Source organism: Pseudopipra pipra, chromosome 13 (genome assembly GCF_036250125.1).
Source record: "Pseudopipra pipra isolate bDixPip1 chromosome 13, bDixPip1.hap1, whole genome shotgun sequence".
NCBI classification, from domain to species: Eukaryota; Metazoa; Chordata; class Aves; order Passeriformes; family Pipridae; genus Pseudopipra; species Pseudopipra pipra.
In genome coordinates, this window is record NC_087561.1 from 5,289,076 (window position 1) to 5,295,347 (window position 6,272).

Here is a 6,272-nt window from a genome sequence, read left to right on the forward strand (position 1 = left end):
TTTTGCTGCAGTAGACTCAGTGTTCAGTCTGGAGCCACATTGGCCCAGCTCTGGTCACCCAGTGAGTGTGTGCTAGATGTCCCAAATGGAACGTAAATTAAAAGGGAAAGGGTTATCAATCATGTTAAGACCCCTACTGACACATACTGTGCTCACACACATAGCATAAACATCTCTAAAAAAGCACATTTTTAAAGAACCAGAATTACAAGCTGTTCCAAAACCTCTGCACTTTATTAACATTGAGAATGTGTCCTTTGATATAAACTCTTCTAGAAATGATTCAGATGAATTAGCACAGGAAAATCTTGCTGAGTTGGAGAGCGCTGAATCGGAAGCAGTGCAGTCAGTGAATAATGAAAGTAAACCATCATTCCGAAGTATGACTAATGGTGACATGGCCTGTCTAGAAGAACAAATAACCAAGACATACTACTTGGCCCCAAAACTGGGCTGAACATCTTTTGAAATTACTTCACTGCTGTATGAAGACTATTAACAAAACAGGAAACCCTGCCAACTTGTGGACTACAAGTCCAATGAGGGAGAATTCCACTTGTCCACAGGAGAGACAGATGATTCACTTCATGAAGGAGCGGGACTTATTACTCTTAGAGGCAATATTAATAGATCCATCCAAAATCGCTCATGGAACAGATCTATTGATGTTGCCAAGATCCTTAGCTGAAAAATGAGCAGAGAAACTTGAATCTGCAATGTAGAATGCTGCCATGAAATGATTACATTTTGTGGCACCTAAAATGCTTTTATCAAAGGATGACTTGACGAGACATCAAGATAGCTAAATGCTTAAGACTGCATGTCAGTCAAAAACTTACATGTATTATTCAAGGTGCAGACTGAGCTTCAGTGAGGCAAAGGGAAAATACCAAACTAAGGTTTACGGAGAGTGTGTTTGTGTAAAGATAGGAGATATCTTTTGCAATCTAAGTACATTCATTCTGCTTCTTGGGCTAGATGCATTGGGTGTGACTTAGCCAACTGCATGGGGAATTAATTTAAGCCACAGTGTCTAATTCAGGAGCTGCAGGAAATACTTTGTCTCAGCCTGGTGTGGTTCCAGGACCCAGTTAGGGCTGCAGAGGTTTTCAGCTCTGTGCTGGTAGCCCAGCAGCTCATGGCTGCCAATTGTAGTATGAAGTAAAAGAAATGGCTGCCATCAGGAAAACGCCTTTTCTTTCCAACAATAAGGGCAAGAACAACTCAGCTGAAATTCACATTTACAACAATGACCCACCACTTGAGTGCTCTCACAACAAAGGAAGGTACTCCCCTACCCCCACATTTTGGAGCCCTAACTTATAACTTACTTATAAGCCCTAACCATAACTTACCCTTTCAGCATCTCAGTGCATATCCTGATCTTCACCTGCTTTGGGATGGTCAGGAAATAGAGAGCTCACATTTTCAATTATCCCCAAAGAGATGGTGTAGCTTTTTTCTGTGATTAGCTCTGTACACAGGCTTAGCTGCTGAGCACAGCAATGGTTGTCCAGAACACACGAGTCCTGCTCAGGAGAGGGATGTGCAGCTGAAACCATCACTGATCTTTTTTTACATCATCAGAGCTTTACAAAAGGCATGAGCCATATTCTCTCCTGTAAAACACCAGAATCAGACAATCAGACTCTAGCTAAACAGCAAAAGCATCCTTTCTACAACAAATGAACAACTAGAAGAGACAATGTATCTCTAAACCTTTATGCATGTACACATGTATATGCTTTTTAACTATGTCAATGTCCTAAGGGTTGGCTAAGAAGCCAAGGAAATATGCATTATACAGTCCAGAGCTGGCCTTTATAAAATTCTCAGTCATTCTATTGACATTATTTCCTACAGACCTCTCAGAGCATCTGACACAAAATGATTTTTCCTATGGAATTGATCAAAATAGTGGCAAAAGTAACACGACAAAGAATTAGGAAAATAATCAATGACAGCAGAGTCCAAGCTTGGGAATAACCCATCACCAGTCACACAAAGAGGAAGAGCAAATACTTTAACTCCTTTCCTCTGTGTGGTATCACCTGAGAAAAGGACAGGGTCAAATTACTGCACTGTTAAAACCAGGAGTGAAACAAAGGTAAACACAGCTCATGTTTGAATTGCTGTCTCCTTGCAACTGTCTAATTGTGTCTACACCCAAAGGGTTTGCAAGGCAAGAGTGGGAGCAGAATGACAGAGAACTGCCTTAAAAATCTTAAATATGCTTATTCAGGGGGAAAAAAGCAAATTTTTCTGCAGGGCACAGGTATCAATTAAACCTTCCAGTGGGGACATCTCCCTTGTGCTCCCAACATTAGCACTGGCTATGTTACGCAACTCTAGTTACACCATTAGTTAATATGAATGAGCACTTACCATACCAATTATTACTTTTTACAGTGTACATAAAGTTCTTGATTCAGTTAAGAGACAGGGTCAGTGTTTAAGCTGAGCTCAGCATTTAGCAAGCTTTCTTTCCTAGATGTTTTGATTACTTAGGAAAGCTTTAACCTCTACAACGTAATGAAGGACTGGAAAGTTGTAGGGTAATTTGTAGGAGAAAGGGTGTGCATGAGGATATATGCACTATTATAAAGCTCAATAAATAATCATGTGAAATTGCTGGCATTTAGGACCCTCTAGAGGGGAGCTTTCCCAGCCGGCTGCTGATCCCTCATACCCTGAGTAATTCCAGATTAAATCCACTGACTTTGTAGAAGTGTATGTGACATCAGAAACCTACCATGTATTTCCAAAATGCACGTTAATTGGCTCCAGACAGTGGCAAGGGGGTTGTACATGGCTACAACCATAGGGCTTCCCAACCATCCCCAGGGTGGCTCAGAGGGAAAGTGGTGCAGAGCTCAAACAGTCAGAGCTGTGGGAATGATGCAAGATGTCTTCCACTTGCATTTTATTGAGAGAGCCCATAAAATTCAAAATCCAGCTGTGCAGGTTGGTTCAGTCCGCCTATTAAAAGGGCGGCGTTTTCTCATGCCTGTGATTGATATGGTTTAGGCACATCTGTGTACTCGCTTAACCCCTTTCCCTCCACCCTCTCCATCTCAAACCACTGCCTAGACATGAAAAGTGGGGATTTTGTCTTTTGCACATGAGCGTAAAAAACGCTTCTTGACTTCCACTGAACAACAATAATTGCTGGTTTGCTTTGATTCCCTCTCAATGCTAATTTTCCCCTGATTTTTCTCAGGGAAAACATGGAAGTCCACACCAGGGTAATCAGACCTTTTTCTTTCTTCACCTCTAAGGAGCAGGAAAGAGGCAGCTTGGTAAAGTGACCCGGACACATGTTACAACAGATAATCAATGGCTCTAGCAAAATGCACATGAAAGCATTCAAGCCCATGTTTCAGTAAACATTCTCCAGAATCTGTGGCTATTTATCAAATATGAATGCACTCTTCAGGATGAGGATCTCATTTCCCCCGGTGTTTTTGTTCCAAAAATAATTGGAAGTGACAATACATAGAAAGATGATGTTTCAACTTCATGTTTAAAATAAATATAAGGCTGTCATCAGAGCTGAGCTGTCTTGTGAAGATCCCTCTCATAGGAGTCAACAGGCAGCTCTGCTGATAGAGAATCGTGTTCCATTATTGATTAGCTTTTAAGTTCTTGTTACATATTAGATTAGGATCGCTGTATGCATAGGGAATGAATAGCCCAATTACAGTCTAAAATAGCTCATCTCAAAGTGGTTTAGGATTTTGATATTATAGAAAGAATTTTAAGGAAATTACAGGGTTTATTAAAAAAGCCTTTAAGGGAGATATTTACATTTTTATTGCATGGCTTTTCAGGATGGGGAGGGCAAACTATTCCTCCTTATATTACATACCAGGCTGCTTTTAGCTCCCTCCCAATTAGCTTTTCAAATCTTTGGGAGTTAGGGGTTTGCTATATGGGGAGCAGGTTTCCTGCACAGAAAGTACCAGACTAAGCAACCCCAGAGTTACATTTCCTGATTCCCCCAGTTTAAATGAGAGCACCCTACACTGAAATCCATACCAGGCTCTGTTCTGAGTGCAGCTGCTGAGACTCCAGGGCTTATTTTGGAGCCAGTGATGGTTCCCAGCAAAAGCTGGCATTCAGATGCTCTACTGCTTCTTACTCTTTTGTGCAGGAGGGAAAATCTATCGATGGTGCTCCAAGAGTCACAGATCCCTGCCCTGGCCTTCAAGGGCACTGAGCATTGACCACAAGTAACCTGGAGTAGATTCAGGGCTGATCAAGCACATCCCAGTTCTCAGCAAAGGCACCAATCCCAGTGACTCCTGTGGACACAGGGGCAGCACCCTTATAATAAGATATTCCTGAGAGTGCTGCTTAACCTGCTTTAGTGTCGTCAATTTTGTAAGACTGGAGCAATTCTAGGGATTTATCCTTAATTTTCAAAAGCAAGTAATGCTTTTGCTAAAATCTAGCAATCTTGAGGACAAGACATTTTCAAGACTAGGTAAGCAAAGCCACAGCTGAGGGGGTACAGAAGCCCAAACTCAAACCTCAGCTCCCTGTATCTACTCATCACAGCACTGACAATATCATATTTCATAGGTTTTGTTCCCTATAACAACCCTGGATATTTTGGTATAGAAAGCAACCACCCTTTTTCTACAGAGAATTTCTATCCTTTGGTGAGGTGGAACAGTTTTAAAAATAGATCTGACTTTCCCTCAAATTTGCCTAATTAATCATTCCCTTCACAGGTTAATTTGAGGCTAGCATTGACCACATCTCCAACAAAGCATGGAAAAGGTCACCAGAAATAGATTGCCAAGGCCTTGAAGGGACTCTGTGGACAAATGGTTGCCACTACCCAACACTATAAAAGTGTGATTAAAGGTAAAAGGAAGAACCAGGTGGGAGAGTTGCATGACCCCAGGATCGTTGCCAATGAAAAAAACACAGTGAAAAGATTTAGTAAGGCCTCCAGGCCCACTGACTCACTCCTTTTGGAAGGTAATATATGAAATCTTTAAGGAAAACTTCTGCTCACTGAGTCGTACAGCACCAATAGATCCATAACATTCATATTAGTCTGCCACATAAGAAGCTCAAGTTCCCTTATTTTTCCACAGCTGCAAGCAACACAAGCACATGGAAGGCTTCCCTTCAGGAATGAAGGTCTGAGTCCTCATATAGGTGTACACACGGGGTCACACTGGCCACTCAGGTCAGACATCTCTCTTCTTTGCCCCTCCTGAACTGTATCTAAGATATCCACATGAATTTACAGTGCCTTTCTAAATAAGGACCCATTCTGTGAGGTGCTCAGTACAGCAGTTTAATCCAGGGAAGTATTTTTTTAACTGAGGCTGCTCGCACATGTTTAAAATTAAACAGCCTCGGGGCAAATTGCCTTATGCCCTACAGATGGACACTTGCTGGCTGTGAAATGCAAAATACAGATGTCTGCTCCACTTTATATATATCTGCAACTTAATAGGGAAATCTATATCTTCATACAGGAAGAGTAGAGGTGAACTTAGAAGGAAAACAGGTTGTCTTGAACCCAGTTATTTTTTGAGCTTGGGGACACTCCTATCCCAAGTGCACAGGTACAGCTGCAGATCCCCATTACTGGATGGTGGACATACCTGGTGGACATCCAGAAGGAGTGAAAATAAGCTACATGGACCACATGAGAGACGAATAGCTGCATCAACCACTTGTTCTTCAATTTTTTAAGTTCAAAGTGACTCTTGGTCCAGGACACTGTGTGAGGAAATGTCTTCAGAAGTTCACTGGGTTTGCATCCTGCTCCTGGGAATTTTACTATTTGGTCCTTGAAGACAGGCCCAGGGCCAGGGACATGCTCCTGCCACACTGGTGTCCTGCACAGTGACCTGTGTAGGGACTGGGCAAAGCTCCCATGCCTTGGTCTGCTCCAGAAGCTGCTCCATTAGTCCCTCCAGATTCTTATGTCTAAATATCCACTTACTCAGCCTACAATGAGGATGATTCTGTTAGACAACAAAAATTTTAGAAGCAAACAGACCAAGCTGACAAATGCACAGAGGATGTGCTTCAGTCTCATTAGAGTTCCATGTCTTTGACAGTCTATGTGGTCCATCATCTGCATTAAATAACTTGCACAATACTTACCTGTCCAAGTAGAGACTGTACTTCGTTCATAGTTGTACATTTTGTAGCCTTTAAGCAAGACCAGAGTGCTCTCTTAAAAAAAAAAGATAAATTATTTTTATCATTATTATTATCATTATCACTGCTATTGCTAACAC

The 6,272-nt window shown here is 41.7% G+C and overlaps 1 long non-coding RNA gene across 1 annotated transcript; it reads right to left on the bottom strand.

The window, feature by feature from the left end:
* Positions 1 to 215: 215 nt before the first annotated feature.
* LOC135421369 (uncharacterized) lies at positions 216 to 5,932 on the bottom strand. Its single transcript, XR_010433976.1, has 3 exons — positions 5,628 to 5,932; positions 1,356 to 1,619; positions 216 to 406 (listed from the first exon to the last, which is right to left on the bottom strand). It is a non-coding gene; the product is annotated as an uncharacterized LOC135421369 (long non-coding RNA).
* Between the last annotated feature and the right edge of the window lie 340 nt (positions 5,933 to 6,272).